At 35.9% G+C, this 17,065-nt stretch overlaps 1 long non-coding RNA gene across 1 annotated transcript in view; it reads left to right on the forward strand.

The window, feature by feature from the left end:
* The first annotated feature begins 6,178 nt into the window (after positions 1-6,178).
* Positions 6,179-17,065, forward strand: part of LOC130239971 (uncharacterized) — a 31,565-nt gene continuing 20,678 nt past the window's right edge. Inside the window, exon 1 of the long non-coding RNA XR_008838727.1 lies at positions 6,179-6,267. This is a non-coding gene — a long non-coding RNA (uncharacterized LOC130239971). The remainder of the gene's footprint in view (positions 6,268-17,065) is intronic.

Consider the following 17,065-nt stretch of genomic DNA (forward strand, 5'->3'; position numbering starts at 1 on the left):
CCTCAAATAATATAAGTAATAAAAATGTATTTTAAAAATAAGTATTATTTCACATTTCTTCATTATAAATCTTTAGGAAATGTTTTTCTTACATCAAAAACCGGATATGATGACCGACAAGCTAATTCATCTAAAAATAATGCTTAACATGTCATCTAAATTCAGTATTTAAATCTGACAATTAGATAGAAAATGGGGCGTATAGGCGTCACGGTGGCACAGTGGGTAGCACGACCGCCTCACAGGTCAGTTGGCATTTCTGTGTAGAGTTTGCATGTTCTCCCCGTTTTCGTATGGGTTTCCTTCTGGTGCTCCGGTTTCCCCCCAGTCCAAAGACATGTGCTGTAGGTGAATCGAATAAACTAAATTGGCCCTAGTGTAAGAGTGATGGAAGGGCATCCGCTGCGTAAAACACAGGTAAAACATATGCTGGATAAGTTGGCGGTTCATTCCGCTGTGGCGACCCCAGATTAATAAAGGAACTAAGCCAAAAAGAAAATGAATGAATGAATGGGAGGTGTATAACTGCAAAAAGGTCCACTTTTGAGAAAAAAGAACCACCCCTTTTAGCAGGCTGATTACGGCCTGAAACATCTTATGACTTGTTTTCATATTCAGTGTTTTGGTCATCTGATGAATGCAGTACAGGTCCACCTGGCCCACTGTATTCCTCCAGCTCATGTGCTGCAGTGAGCTTTGTGAGTCTAATGAACCCTGACTCTGTGTGTGTGTGTGTGTGTGTGTGTGTGTGTGCGTGCGTGCGTGCGTGCGTGCGTGCGTGCGTGCGTGCGTGTGTGTGTGTGCGTGTGCGCGTGTGTGTGTGTGTGTGTGTGTGTGTGTGTGCGTGTGCGTGTGCGTGTGTGTGTGTTGTAATGATGAGATGCAGGTTGTAATGATGAGTTGAGTGTGTGCACATGCATGAGTGCTTTTTGTTTGTCACAGGAAGGTTGAACATCATCACACTGAACAGAAACTGAAGATCAGCTGCAGAGTCAGTACAGATTCACCAGCATACACCGCTCATACTGTCAGTAGAGTATCTACAATGACCATATATATAGTAAAAGACTGCTATAATGGATGATGTTTTACATTTGACAAAACTAGACTAACATCTCACTCTATTTCTGCAGCACATACTGTACAGCACTACAGCCATACAGGTAAAGCTTCTTCATTTGCATGTGTTCAGGAAGAGCTCTTCCACTGGAGGAAATATTAGTTATAGTGGAAAAAGAAATAGTATTTTAGGTTTTTCATATACAGTATGGTAATGTCTATCAAACACAGATCTACTGTAATAACTAAAATCCCTAAAATGTTATTTTTACACTTTCAAATTGCATTATGCAACCTGGGATCTCCTATCTCTACTTTTTGTCAAATTTTGGTAGGTGTAGAGGAGGGGGAGGGGATATGGTAGTTGTGGAAATGGCAGGCCAGATTCATGGTGGCAAGCCAGATTGACTATCAGACCAAAAGGAATTCTCCTGGTGCTCCCTATGGCCAGTCCGCCCCTGACTATCAGCTCAATACACACTTCTTAAAGTTCAAAACATTTGTTAATCTACATCTGCATTTGTCAGAGCAGAGATCAAGGTCCTATAGTGCATTTAAAAAGTCTGAAAATACAGGCAAATATTGGAAAATACTAATTATTGTGTACATATACTGTGCAGAACATTTATATATTTGTACATAAATTATTATTGTTAAAAGTGTTTCCCAGTGATGGGTTGCAGCTGGAAGGGCATCCACTGTGTAAAACAAATAACCCTGCCACAATGCAACGTGTCAAACTTCATTATAATTAATTTTTCTTAATCGTCCCAGGACAAGGACATGTGTGGTTCAATAATTAAAGAACAACTTTTATGAAAGGATTTAAACTACTTCTAGACGTACTCTTACTTATTACCAGGGCCATTTATATCGAAGTTGATATTTAACCATTGATATTTTGTTTTGAGGTGGTTTGTTAGCCCAACTCTCAACCCCCAACCTGGAGGACCAGACATACACTATGGACAATTTAGCTTACCTAATTTACCTACCACATATGTCTTTGGACTTATGGGGTAAACCTTGCTTTGAGGCGACAGCGCTACCCACTGCGCACCATGTCACCCCCAAATGTACTCTTACTGTTTTTATAATATTATTATGTGTCAGAAACAGTAAGAACAGTACATTAGTATGCAGTTCCAAATCAGACAAGATAGATTTGTCCATACAGGCAAGCTCAAGTGCATTCGGTTGTACTAGATAGTGTGCATCAGCTCACGTCTGCATCTCTATCCACACTCATTTAATTGTATACTTTAAAAGACACGCATGCTCAAGTGTGCACTACATGGATCATAAATGGTAAACTGAAGTAGACCTGGGCTTATTGGATACGCTCTTCAAATACTGCATAGTACATACATATGGTCATATCGTGTACTTTTGTATTTAAGCATTGAAAACACTCATGCATGTCACTTTGCTGATTACAAAAATTACAAAAAATGTCAAGTGGATAGTGTCACAGTGGAACATAATTTTGTTGTATCTAAAGCCACTAATTTCCCTATATATACTGTAAACATTCATACTGTTTTTTTAGCGGTTTCACAGTTTTTTTTCTCGTAATAATGGCCTACTGAGCGTGTAAATTCAGGAGCAGTGTATAGGTTCACATTAGAAATGACATTTGGAACACAGCCTTTCTTGGCTCATTCTTGGACTTCAAAAATCAGTTAAAATTGCTAAATAACTGATTGTAATTCGTGATTAAAACAGCAATGAGACACTCCGACAAGTTATCTGCATCACTAACTATAGGCCTGCTGCTTGAAACTGTGTATTCTTTCAGTTTTGTATTAATTTTGTATATTAAATGTATTAAATGTATATTCTGCACTAGTAACTACGTACAGGGTATTTGTGGGGTCTTAAAAAGTCTTACATTTCCAAAATAACATTTTACCCTTGTGCAAGTCTGAAATTGTATATGCATTCAATTTTGAAGCTGTTAATAATATCTTTAAAATGAATTGGATCAAGAATTGTCTTTATAACAATAATTTCTATGGTTCTTTCTCCCTAATTTTATCTTTAAAAAATGTGGTGGCCTCCACTTTTTACTGTTTTGTGATTTTAAGTGTTCTAAACTTCCTCTTAGGTTTGTCCAATTTTCAGAAACAAGCCTATTCAATTAAAAAAACAAGTCCATTTTTTGAAATGATTATGTTAAAAAAGTATTAATTTTTGTTATAGTCTGGGTCAGTTGGCATTTCTGTGTGGAGTTTGCATGTTCTTCCTGCGTTCGCGTGGGTTTCCCCCACAGTCCAAAGACATGCACTACAGGTGAATTGGGTAAGCTAAATTGTCCGTATTGTATGTGTGTGAATGAGAGTGTATGGATGTTTCCCAGTGTTGGGTTGTGGCTGGAAGGGCATCCACTGCATAAAACATATGCTGGATAAGTTGGCGGTTCATTCCACTGTGGCGAGCCCAGATTAATAAAGGGACTAAGCCAAAAGGAAAATGAAGGAATGAATACAAAAAAATAGTTCATTGTATCTCCCCAAAATTACTTCACCTTATTAAAACCAGAAAGATATACAACCATTTATCTGGTTCTCTTCCAGAGCTTACTGTTGAGGGCCTTTCTATCATGGATAAAATTTTTTATAACAATTATATTAGGAAAATCCTAACTGCAAACAAAAGTCTTCTTCCAATAGCAATGGCTAAATGGAAACAAGCATTACCTTCTTTCCTTTTTCCCCAAAGATATGGTCAAATATTAAAACATACATAATTTCTAATGAAGTAAAATAAATTAATTGTAAAATATTACATAAATATTATCCATGCAATGATTTTATAAGTAAGTTTAAGGAAGGTTTTTCACCCTTGTGTTGTTTTTGTAAAATGGAGCCGGAAACAGTTCTTCCTTTATTTTTCAATTGCAGTTACACAAAGGGGTTTTGGTCCCAAGTTTCCTTATTACTTATTGAACTGTATTAGAAATGTATCAATATAACTGCTAAAATGGATTTATATGGATTGCAATTCTGGATTATTGGAAGTGGACAGGCGATGTGGTGGCGCAGTGGGTAGTACTGTTGCCTCACAGCAAGAAGGTCGCTGGTTGGATCCTCGGCTGGGTTCAGATGGCATTTCTGTGTGGAGTTTGCATAGTGTATGAGTGTGTGTGTGTTTCCCAGTGATGGGCTGTGGCTGGAAGGGCATCCTCTGTGTAAAACATATGCTGGATAAATTGGCAGTTAATTCCACTGTGGCGACCCCAATTTAAGAAAGGGACTAAGCCAAAAAAAAAAAAAAAAAAAAAGAAGAAAGAATATAAATGGACAAAATAACAAAACTTCTTATTTTATTTTGAAAGTACCACATTCACAAAACAAAATGTATGCTGACTGTACCAAACTTTAAACTATTTTTCATTGATCTAAAATGTTTTTTTATGATTCCCTGACCTCAATAGTCATCCCAAAGCTCTTAAGACATCCCAACTTCTGAAACAATACTTGATTTACATGACTGATTTTTGTTGTTAATTGCCTTGTATACGGTTTTATGTATAATTCTGTACTCCCTGTGTAATAAAAAAAGTCTGAAATTTTATTCATTATGGTCTTAAAATTGTCTTAAAAAGTCTTAAATTTGACTTGTTAAAACCTGTAGAAACTCTGTACAGTATATAGTAAGTCAGCATTCGCATACGGTTCAATGAATAGTTGCTATTTGTTAAGTTTGACAGTAATAAATAGTAATTTATATGCATAAAATGCAATAATTATAGTGTTGTACAGTATTCAAGTTGATTCCCAACATTGTCTCTCCCACACGCACACACATACTGTGATCTCTAGATCAAAACATTGCAATAAAACATATTTTGTGTGTGACTAACCATTCCAGGAAGCGCGTGCGCTGTGTGAGGTTTGCGCTCGGTCAGGTGCTGTGGTACAAGACTGAAGCTGTTATCGCTCCCCTTTCAGATGAGCCTCTATTCAGTGCTTCAGAGCTAGTATTACAGCTCTGACTTATGATTCTAATTACCCAGATTATATAATTAGCAAGTCAATGTCTGCGTCCTGCAGGTTGAAGCGCGCACGCAGGTGTTTATGAAAGAGCGCGAGTTAGCGTGTGCTCGAGGAGAAATGATCGTCTTTTTGGTAAGACAGGCTGAACTGCTGCTTATGAGGTGGTTGAAGGGTAATTGTGCGGTTTCAATGCTGCAAACTAATTTTTAGAAAAGAAAAACCACACTGCTGAAAAGAAGCGGCTGTTTGCGCGTCAGACAGAAAGCCTGTGGCCGCGGGACAGACACACTAAGCATTTGTAATAAACCAGCTTGGTCTGATTGAGGTAAAGATAGTTTTATATTGACACATTTTAACTTTACCTTAATAATATAATTGCACAAAAATATTTTTTGCAAATTCTAAATAGTGAAATCATATATTAGCAGCCAATGATTATCAAAGTACAACATTGTTTACAGTCAAATGTTGTTTTCAAGTCATGTGATTTCAGACAGAATATTCAAAATACCATGGTAAACAACATAGGGAGCATATCACATATTGTTACAAAATGAATGTGGGAATATAAAACCAACTTTACCTCAATCTTGCTCTGTCTGTACAAATCTTAGCTGCAGTACATATAATACTCAATGTGCATTTTATAATATATATGTCACGTGTGTAGCCTAACTGAAACTGATACGAGTCGACGTATATATCAATGAACGCTACATGACAACAGCAACATAAATATTGTACATTGTATTGTAATTTAAAGTAATATCTGTATTTTTATGTGTATTTTGAAGTTTGCCTTAAATTATTGGCCGACATGTCCTTCATAAAATAACCATTATGATAAAGCCTACTTTGTTTTACAGTGTGAGCCTAAGCCTGTACTTTTCAATTTACGCCATGACTATTTTCAAACAGGTTTGTCCGCCAAACTGGTTTGGGGAAAAAATCACGCCCCCCGAACTCTACTCATTTGCCATTGGTTGCATAAACGAGTAATCCCGCCTGAAAGCTCACGCGATTAGTTGATGCAACTGTTAATTTGAAGAGTTGAGCATTTTGATTGGCCCGAGCCGAACGCCGATGTTGTGGTCGCTAAAATTGTTTGTTAGTGTTGTTCATTGCAAAAATACACACGACGCTAGTTCCTGTTTCAGCCCGTTTGAAATAATTAATCCACTGAACGACGATGAATATCCATATATGAAAAGTAGGTGAGATATTGCTTACATAAACAGTTTGTTGCCATATAAACTTTGGTTTTTACGTAGCACGATGGCAGACAGGTTTCTGGTGAGACATGTTATGTTGCCTAAAATGCTATTGGGCCTACAATGTGCATTTCCAGATAAACCATGATATTTCCATTGTCCGTGTGAAAATACCATGACATTTGGTACCATCAACCATGGCTGCACTGTAGCCAGCCTGGTGAAAGGGGTAAAAAAAAAATTCTCAAAAAGTGGACCCTTTTCTATTTAATTCTGAGGTTTAAACACTGCATTTTAGTGACATTTAAACAGTCATTAATTAGGCAAATAACAAACTGGCCAACACATTAAACTTCCCTCAGTCTGAATTTGGCCATTGGATAATTAAAAACGAAGCATAATAATAATAATGCAGAGCTTGACGATTTTCAAGCCTCTCCTGTAAAAAAGTAACTTTGAAAATTCATGAATGATAGCAATAGCTAAATTAGTATTAAATGTGGAACAAATTGCCAAAATCGATCAAGGAAATAAAAGATTTAAGGAGGTTTAAAAAAAGCTATCAAAAGATGGTTGTTTGATGAGGATAATTAGTTTGCATGGTGGACGAGAATGTATGAGGCGCCGTGTAGGATTTAAATCAAACTTTGCTTATCAACACACACATAAACACGTGCATATACACCTATAAATTACTCGCATATACACCTATACTTTTAGATGGTCAAAACAACATATATGAAACTTGTGTATATACATATAAACTTGACACACGCATACACTCACACACACACGCACATACATATAAACTCCATTTATGCAAACACACCGACACACGCGCACATACATATATACTCCATCCATGCATACACACCCACATTAACACACGCACATACATATATATATTCCATCCATGCATACACACCCACACTAACACACACACATACATATAAACTGCATCTATACAAACACACCCATATATATATATAGTGACTTGTGTATATACATATATGCAAGTGATTTCATATGTGAGTGCGCATGAATTTTTCACTTTAAACGGAAGGTATTTCAGTATAACAGGAAGTTATCTCAGTTCATAAAAAAGAAGTCGTTTCAGTGTAAAAGTCACAGCCAAAACGAAATATATCATAATTTATAATTATAAGCATGTATCAGGTCATTTCAATTAGCCGTGTTGTAGTGAAATCTATCCTATCTTCAAGCTTATGAAATATAAATGATGTGATTAATTGAGGTATTAGGTCTTTTGATTATTGAAAACATGACATGACTGCTCCAGCAAAATGTTTATTAAAATCCTAAAATAAATGAAAGCAGTAGGTTTAATCAATACACGGTCACACATGAAGTATATAATATTATTTATTATTATAATAAATACATTGTTGTCTAATATGATTTTCTGTATGGTGTCGCAATCCTTAATGGGTTATTTTGGGTCCACACTTCAGTCCAGAAGGTGGCAGGAATGCACATTGTTGGTTTGCCAGCTGCCATTAATCAGAAAATAAGATGAAGTAAGCTATTTTGCCACGTTTCTCCATTTGAATGACCATGATGAACAGTGATAGCGCTAACGTTACAGACGCAACTAACATTTTGCGAAATGTTCTTGCTTCGCCGACTATAATAAGATCCATATCTAATTCAGTGGAGTCAAATGTGTCCCCTTCAGCTGAACTGCAAACAGAATCTGAATTGCGCAATTTGTTTCGCCATCAAGGCCCGCAGTTCAAGACTGCGGTCACGCCATCTGCGGTTCAGAGAGAGACGGCCACGCTATCGGTGCTTTAAATTGTAGTGCGCGTCTACTCTGTGTTTTGCGGTAGACTAAAGACGCGTGTGTTTAATGCGCTGCAGGTTTATAATCTTGTTTCACTTTTATTCGCCTGACTATATCATCCTCATTGCAATTAGCACAAGTAAATAAAGCACCGAAAAACGTCACGGCTATCAAGATCACTCTGAAATTCATGTTGATTTGCATGAGAAAAAAAATTACTTAATGCCTTCCGTTCACACTGAAAAGTTAACGCACATTCACATATAAATCACCTGCAAATATGCACAACTTTGTATACGTTTGTGTATCTTGTTTTGGATGTTTGCTCGACTGTTTAACGGGTGTTTATGCATGCTGGGAGTTGTATGTGTGTGGGTGTGTTTGCATAGATGGAGTATTTATGGATGTGCGTGTGTTAATGTGGGTGTGTTTGCATAGATGGAGTATATATGGATGTGCGTGTGTTAATGTGGGTGTGTTTGCATAGATGGAGTATATATGGATGTGCGTGTGTTAATGTGGGTGTGTATGCGTGGATGGAGTTTATATGTATGTGCGTGTGTTAATGTGGGTGTGTTTGCATGGATGGAGTATATATGTATGTGCGCGTGTGTCGTAGTGTTTGCATAAATGGAGTTTATATGTATGTGCGTGTGTGTGTGAGTGTATGCGTGTGTCAAGTTTATATGTATATACACAAGTTTCATATATGTTGTTTTGACCATCTAAAAGTATAGGTGTATATGCGAGTAATTTATAGGTGTATATGCACGTGTTTATGTGTGTGTTGATAAGCAAAGTTTGATTTAAATCCTACACGGCGCCTCATAAGAATGTTTTATTTTACATGTTACTTGATTGTGAAGAGGGTTTCGGCTGGAAGGCCATCCGCTGCGTAGAACATGTGCTGGATAAGTTGACGGTTCATTCCGCTGTGGTAACCCCTGATTAATAGAGGGACTAAGCCGAAAAGAAGAATGAATGAAGGAATGTATTTGCGAATTATTTTGTTCTTGTTTTAAAAATGTGGAGGCACTGTTTGTTTTATGCTTCATCTGTATTTTGAAGTCATTCTTTGTTTTATTTAACAGCGAGGACCGCAATGGAAACAAGCCAAGGGCTTTATTGTGTTTTTATTGTGTTTTTATAGTTATACGTTTATAAGTTTTCTTGCACAAAAGGTCACTTGGCATTTTCTCCAGGTGCTCCGGTTTTCCAGACAGTCTAAAGACATGCGGTACAGGTGAATTGGTTAAGCTAAATTGGCTTAGCTAAATTGTCCATAGTGTATGTGTGTAAATGTGAGTGTATGGGTGTTTCCCAGGGATGGTTTGCAGCTGGAATGGCATCTGCTGCGTAAAAAAACATAGGCTGAATAAGTTGGCAGTTAATTTCGCTGTGGCGACCCCTGATTAATAAAGGGACTACACTGAAAGGAATGAATAGTTAAAACTGATTAGCAGAAGTCACGCCCAAGTGAAAGCCAACAGAGGATTCTGCTTGGTCTCAAAGCCTTTTATGATTCTTTATTTTTACAATTATTATGACATGGCAGTCAAAATAGTACAAATGTATGTAGCATATGTATGGGACAAATTCTGGACCTTCATGAGTGGGGGGGTCTTTTGAACTACCCAAACCCTTCTGGCTATGAGCTTCATGGTGTAATTTTGTCTTAGTGTTGCTACTGTCATTCATGGTCCATTGTATTACATATTTCAATTTGCATAATTGTTAGATAATTACTTCCGTCAGCAGCATATGTTTAAGAAAATGTTTTTTAATTTAATATATAAATAAATTAAATATAAAACTTTAAACTAGTTCAATAAGAAAAGTACAAATAGGCCTATTTTATGTGGTCTTGAGTTCATAATAGCTAATATTGAAAATAAATAGATGAAATGGTTTCAAATTAGATGTCACTGTCACTGCTTGACATAACAAGAATTTGCAGATCATTCCTATTTTTATATTCTGCTGTCATCTGTGGAATGAGATTGTGGCTGGTCAGTTTGCGTGGGATGGACATTATCTGAAAATGAGTTTAATGAAGGAACAGTATGTGCAGCACATTTAAGCAGTTTATGTAGGAAAGGAATGTTTAGGACTGATCTACTGCCCTCTGCTGACCAGTCACTGACCAAACCAAACATATAACCTCAGTAGTACCAGCTCCAAACATTTCCCTTTGTGTCTAATCTTAGAGCCATCAATCATGGCAGAGCTGGTTTTCAGCAGGACAGAGCGCGTATAACTTAAATGCTCAATGTCTGGCCATTCAGCAGCAGTCTTAGACCGTAATTTCTGAAGACTTCATGTGTTTGTTTTGACATTTGTGTACCTCTAATGTCCCCTGGGCTTATTTTTGGGCACCATTTGATGTTTTTATTTTTCAAGGCAATTTTCAAAAACCATTTTTGGCAGCCCTAAGTATATATTGTTGGTTTTGGGCACTTATAATTTCAGTTTTGTACATGGTTATTTTTGAGATGTACTAGTGCCCAAATTACATTTAAACTGACAGACAATCTCGCTCGCAGACACACACAGAAAGACGCGCAATAATGTGCAGGAGCTATTCGTGGTTGCATCCCACCCGAAATGTTTTATTATTTCTGAAATGCTGGGTGTGTTGAAAAATAGATAGTTCACAGTCTAGCACTTTTAATGAGTAGGTGCTGTGCTCTCGGGTTTCTGTCGTGTGTATTTGTGTATGAACGGCTCTCAGTTATACCGCAAAACTGTGAGACGACACTGTCCTGCTTTGATGCTTTCATGCTGCGTTTGTCTGCCCTTCCAGGCTTTTGTGACTTGGACTGAAAAAATGCAGACAGCTTGGTTCGTGTTTTCCTCCTCAGGAGACGCGCTTGGTCATTTGTAAGATGCATTTTGAACAACGCACTTTAAAAAAGTATGCTTTGATGTGAATTAGGAGATGTAATGCTTACAAAATGCACACAAGACAAACAAGTTCTGTTCACCGTATCATAGTTAGATTATTTACAGCAGAAGCATGACAATAAAGAGTTAAAATTTAGTTAAAGTTTAAGCTAAGCTTGTCAAATCTAAATTGTTACTAAAAAGTACTCATGTTAAGTTTAATATTCCATTTATTACAAAAATAGTACTGCAAGAAACCTTTCGTTTTAATAAACTGAATGTAGCACCTGTAATTTAATTAAAAAAAATGAAATTAAGAAATAATCAGCTAAATAAAATAAATTGTAAAATATTCAGTACTGTAAAAAATTTACTGTTACTACTACTACTGTTGCTGATAACGCTAAATTGGTAAATCTAACATTATAATTTGTACAAGCCATATTTATTTTTAGTCTCAATTTCAATAAATTATCCAGTTATTCACTCCTAAAACTTCATGTTTTATTTATAAAGAATTATTTGTGCATTCTTCATATATTCTTGTTTTTAGAGATTTATTCAGTGGCATTTTTTTGATGGCTGATTATCGCCACCTATTGGTTAAATAGTATAATTACTGCCTTCAACTTTAATTTTTTAGCGTCAAGTTAAATGCATATGACAGTGATTTTAGTCTTTACCATAAACATCAGTGTTTTTATATAAATAATCTGTTATCCCAGTACTTCTGTGTTATTCGATAAATAACTTCATTAACTCAAAAGACTAAAGACTGAATCACTTTCTTGATTTTTTTGCATTTTCACGTTTGAATGTAGCGATTATTAAACGTATGCAAATAACCATTATTTATAATTTATGTTGCGTGGGTGTTGAGATCCCGATCTTTTAATGATTAATTGCACAGCTTACACTGAATGCATTAATGCAGGCTAAACAAGTAGTGACCAAAAACCCTTTTAATAACCTAAGAAACCCACCACATCCTGAATAACCTACCACAACTTCTTTCGTCATCATTGTATTTTACAGGAAAGCCTAAATGCTTTCACACATTTGATTTGAATGACGCGAGAGGCGATCATTACAAATTTAGAATTAATCTACAAGTAGGGGTGATGCGGTGGCGCAGTAGGTAGTGCTTTTGCCTCATAGCAAGAAGCTCTCTGGTTTGAGCCTCGGCTGGGTCAGTTGGCATTTCTGTGTGGAGTTTGCATGTTCTCCCCGCGTTTGAGTGGGTTCCCTCCGGGTGCTCCGGTTTCCCCCACAGTCCAAAGACATGTGGTACAGGTGAATTGGGTAGGCTAAATTGTCCGTAGTGTATGAGTGTGAATGAGGGTGTATAGATGTTGCCCAGAGATGGGTTGCAGCTGGAAGGGCATCCGCTGCATAAAACATATGCTGGATAAGTTGGCGATTCATTCCGCTGTGGCGACCTCAGATTAATAAAGGGACTAAGCCAAAAAGAAAATGAATGAATCTACAAGTAAAAAAAAAAAAATTAATCCGCGGGTCACGTGTGTTCTGAACTGTGTGCTGTGATCCATACGTATAAAGCCTAAACATAATATTAATTTAATAATTATTTAATTTAATAATAAAGAAATATGAATAAATATCAATTGCATTTCTTATTTTCTGTTACACTGACCTATATATATAAAAAATAAAAAGTAATTTAAAAAATGCTTGTAGACTTTCTTAGAAAAATAGTATATCAGTGTTTTAGTATTAGTGGTCCCAATAAAATTATAAATTTATTGGTATATTATGAATTATGTGTAATTCCAGTTATAGGACTGACATTTGTAAAAATAAATATACAGTACAATCTGTATTTATATGGGGAAAAATTATATTTACATAATATTATTATTCTTGGGAAAACCCACTAAAAAATCACTTATCAGGCTATTAATCTTTTTGTGTGTGCGTTTATGTGATTTTGCAATCTATAAATTAATGAGAAAAATAAAAAAATGTTAGGGGAAAGAAAAAAGAAACTCCATACAAGAGTGACCTGACTGATTCCTGGGTGCCACAACACTTAATGTCACTGCAGTGAATATGTGTGTGTGTGTCTGGACAGAGTGTGGCAGCGGCTGGCGTCTGTGGCACGTTCCACAATGGTGTCTGTGCATAGAGCTATTTCAGGCCGGTGTGTGTCTGTCTCTCATAAAGCCAGACGGGTTCTGTTGCTGCTCACTTTACACTCTGTGTGTGTGAGTTTGCACACTGCCTGCTCTGCTCTGATGTGGTTCTACGCCTGTGTGGTCCTGAAAGGAGAGCGGCAGGGAGGAGGGTCACGCTCAGCACTTACAGCACTACACATTATTAAAAGACAGTCAAACTCCGAGGAGACTTTCAAAGAAGGAGCGTCTGACTTTAACGCTACTGTTCGCTCAATCCACTGTTATTCCGGCAGAGAGAAAAGTGAGGGAATGATTTCCAGACTCAGATTTTCCAAACAGCTACAACGCTATTTCAGCAGATGCCAAGCACTAGAGAAAACCCAGAGATAGAGTTGTAGAAAAGAGAGAGACTGGGAAAGCACAGATCAGTGCAAACACACGTTTCACGTCCCTTTTGCTTTGCTTCTCAGTTGAAGGTGTAGTTTGAAAAGTAATTTATTTGCCCTCATCGGCATAATTCCAAACCCATTTGTCTTTATTTCTTCATTAAACGTATAACATATAGTTTTGGAATGCCCTTTTTTATGTTAATCAGACGTTTTTATCTGAAGAGACTATAACAGGTTATATACTGTACCAACACAACCTCACGGTAATTCGTAACTTTTTGATTTAGTGGCTAATTCGTATCAATTCGTACAATCTAATTCATACAATATAGTACAATTTGCTCATCACCCAATGACGGTTGGGTTTAGGGGTGGGGTTGGGTTGGGTGCCACGCCTCCTTTTTAAAATTCGTACAATTAGCCACTAAACTGACAAAATGTTTAATACTTAGGTTTTCTGGTGAGATCAGGCTGTATATACAGGAATCAGAGAATTAAATTCAATACATTTTAAGGCCTTTTTAGACTCTTTCCACACATTTTAAGACCTCATCTGTGACATTTTAACTTGCAGTATATTTACTAAATACTGATTGTAAACTAAAACATCATTCACTTACTGAATAAAAATGCTAATCCAGCAGTTTGGTGCCTATAGAACAGCAGGAATAACAGTGTTTCCCTGGTTACTGCAGTAAACAAAGCAGCGTGATGTCAAATCTAGCAGGATTTGATCAATTTCCGAAAAACTACACAACATCCCAATATTCAACTATGGAATTCAGGCAAACTTTAGCATGCTGATAAAAAATGTTTTAAGGCCCTTAAATTTCTCTAAATGGATTTATCAACTTTTAATACTTTTTAAGACCCCGCGGACACCCTGTTCTATGAGTCCTTTTAAAATGATAGATGTTTTATCAAAAGTAAATCTTAAACTATTTTAGGTTTGTATCTTATTTCATGTATTGTTTTTTTATTTATATTGTCTTTTTATAGTTATCAATCTTATTATAAAAAAGTGATATAAATGATATAAAATGTTTGTATCTTTTTTTTTTTGCCATGACATAGCCAGAGAAGCTAATATGATCATAAACTCAAAAAACTCTGTCTCTCCAACACAATCTCACGGCAATTCGTAACTTTTTGATTTAGTGGCTAATTCGTACTAATTCGTACGATCTAATTTGTACAATTTAGTACGATTTGCTCATCTGCCAATGACGGTTGGGTTTAGGGGTGGGGTTAGGTGCCACGCCTCCTTTTTAAAATAGTACAATTTCGTACGACTGAACTCATACGAATTTGTACGAATTAGCCACTAAACTGTCAAAACGTAAAATACTTAAGTTTTCTCGTGAGATCAGGCTGGTCTCTCCCTCTCTAAAGAAAACATTTGAGCACTTGCCTGTAAATGGCTTTGATTCAAGGGTTTAAGCTGTGAAATTATACAAAAGAGTATCAAAAATCTGGTAAAGGTTGTCCTTAAGTTGATCTGAAGTCATCTGATGATTATGTGTTTTTTCTATTTTTTATAAAAATCTCTACCATAGTTTAATAATTGTGTTTAGACATGGATGTGGTATATTCTGACCAAAACATTTTTGGTTTGTGATCAGCTTGTGATTAGTACTGATCGGTTTGTTTTGGTTTTTATTTGTTTTGAGGCTGTAAACTTTCTCTGACATCTCATTTTTTTAGACTGATCTGAAAAGATTTAAGTCATTTCTGTGACTCTTGTACAAACTACAAACAAGAAAGTAATCATTCACATTAAATTTAATATTTTGTTGAAATTTTCATGCCTTAAAATGCCATTTGAAACTGGCAGCAGGATTGATGGGCAACATATTGAACATTTATTGGTACTTGTGGATCTTGTATGTGACTAGAGGTCTGCCTTTTTGACAAGTGAAGATGTAATGATATTAAACAATATTCTGCTGAGTTGTGCTGGTCATTTGACTGGATTAGGCCAGTAATGGATAAATGATTATGACATAAAACCACAAGTTACTGTAGGTGGAAGTGAGTTCTTGTCTTGAAGGTTTAGTTCACTCAAAAATGAAAATGGTGTTGTTATTATTACTCACCCACATGTAGTTTCAATCCCTAGAGACCTTTGTCCAGAAAAGGAACCAAAAATATTGTCAAATAAGTAATTGACCCTTTACTGGCATCTAAACAGTTTGGTTTACCTTTTCCCCAAAGTTTGTCCTTTCAAAATATGCTTAAAGGAATTTCCGGAACACTATTTCACTTTTTCTTTTTCATTAAAGTTAAAGGGTTAATAAGATAATACATTTTTTTGGGTAAACTAATCTTTTAATGAGTGATTCATTGATTCAGTCATTCAAACGATATGTTCAAAACAGGTGATTTAACACCAACGCTTGTGACTTTCCTTATGGATTAATTAATTGTATCACTTGAATTGTTTGAAAACTGATTAATTCAGCTATTAATGTTCTGTTCCAGCTCGGAAGTTATTTTGTGGTTTAAAACTTGCTGATATTTGGGGAAAATGTCAAACTTTCTTCTAAAATTTTACCTTCGTATCTTGAATATAGAGTCTTTCTTTATACATCATCATGAAGTGAATGCTTTTTTTTGTTTTTTGTTCATTTGTTCTAAGTGAATGATCGATTAAAAGGCCATTTAAATAATACACTGTAAAAAAATATGACAAAGTCATGACAACAAATGGTTTTATCTTACTTTAACTTAATTTACATTTACTTTAGTCATTTAGCAGACGCTTTTATCCAAAGCAGCTGTGAATAAGTGCTATAGACAAGTATACAAGAAAGAAGCAAAGCATTAGTAATGTTTTTTTTTTTTTTGAGAGAGAGAGAGTACAGTTAGTGGTATAGCCAGAGAGGCAGTTACAGATTAGGAAGGAAAGTGGAGACTAAATAGTTGAGTTTTTAGTCGTTTCTTGAAGACAGCAAGTGACTCTGCCGTTGTGATGCAATTAGGGAGTTCATTCCACCAACTGGGCAGATTGAATGCGAGAGTTCGGGAATTTAATGTGTTAATCAGGTTTTAACTTAATTTTTTTTTAGCTATACTAAGTTTTAACGTAATATTTTAGTCCGTTTGACTGATTTAAATTGAGATGACTAGAAAAGTTCATTTGATTCAACAAAAGAATTAAGGGATACATATTTTTTACAGTGTATAATTGACAAAATATTACGCTATTATAATTATTGAGAAATGAGTGTTCATTTAATAGTAATATTTACGATGTAGTGCGGAGTTTAGATGTGTAAAATAGCCTGGATGTTCAGCTACAGTCTTTTTGTGTCTCACAGTACAAAAAGACCAAACAGGTTGAAAGTGACATAAGGGTGAGTAAATGATGCCAGAATTTTCGTATTGCGGTAATTTGTTTCTTTGAACAAGACTGCAGTTGACAGAAGGTTGAGAAATAAAATGTCTTTCTTGTCAACACTTTCCACCGGCTTCATATTAATTCTCTGATAACAAATGTCTTTTTTTTTGTTTACATTTTTATTGAAAGCTGCTCTGAAAATGTCACTTGTTCCAGTAGAAACACCCTTCGTTCAGTTTAAATTGC

This window comes from Danio aesculapii, chromosome 13, assembly GCF_903798145.1.
Source record: "Danio aesculapii chromosome 13, fDanAes4.1, whole genome shotgun sequence".
Taxonomy (NCBI): Eukaryota; Metazoa; Chordata; class Actinopteri; order Cypriniformes; family Danionidae; genus Danio; species Danio aesculapii.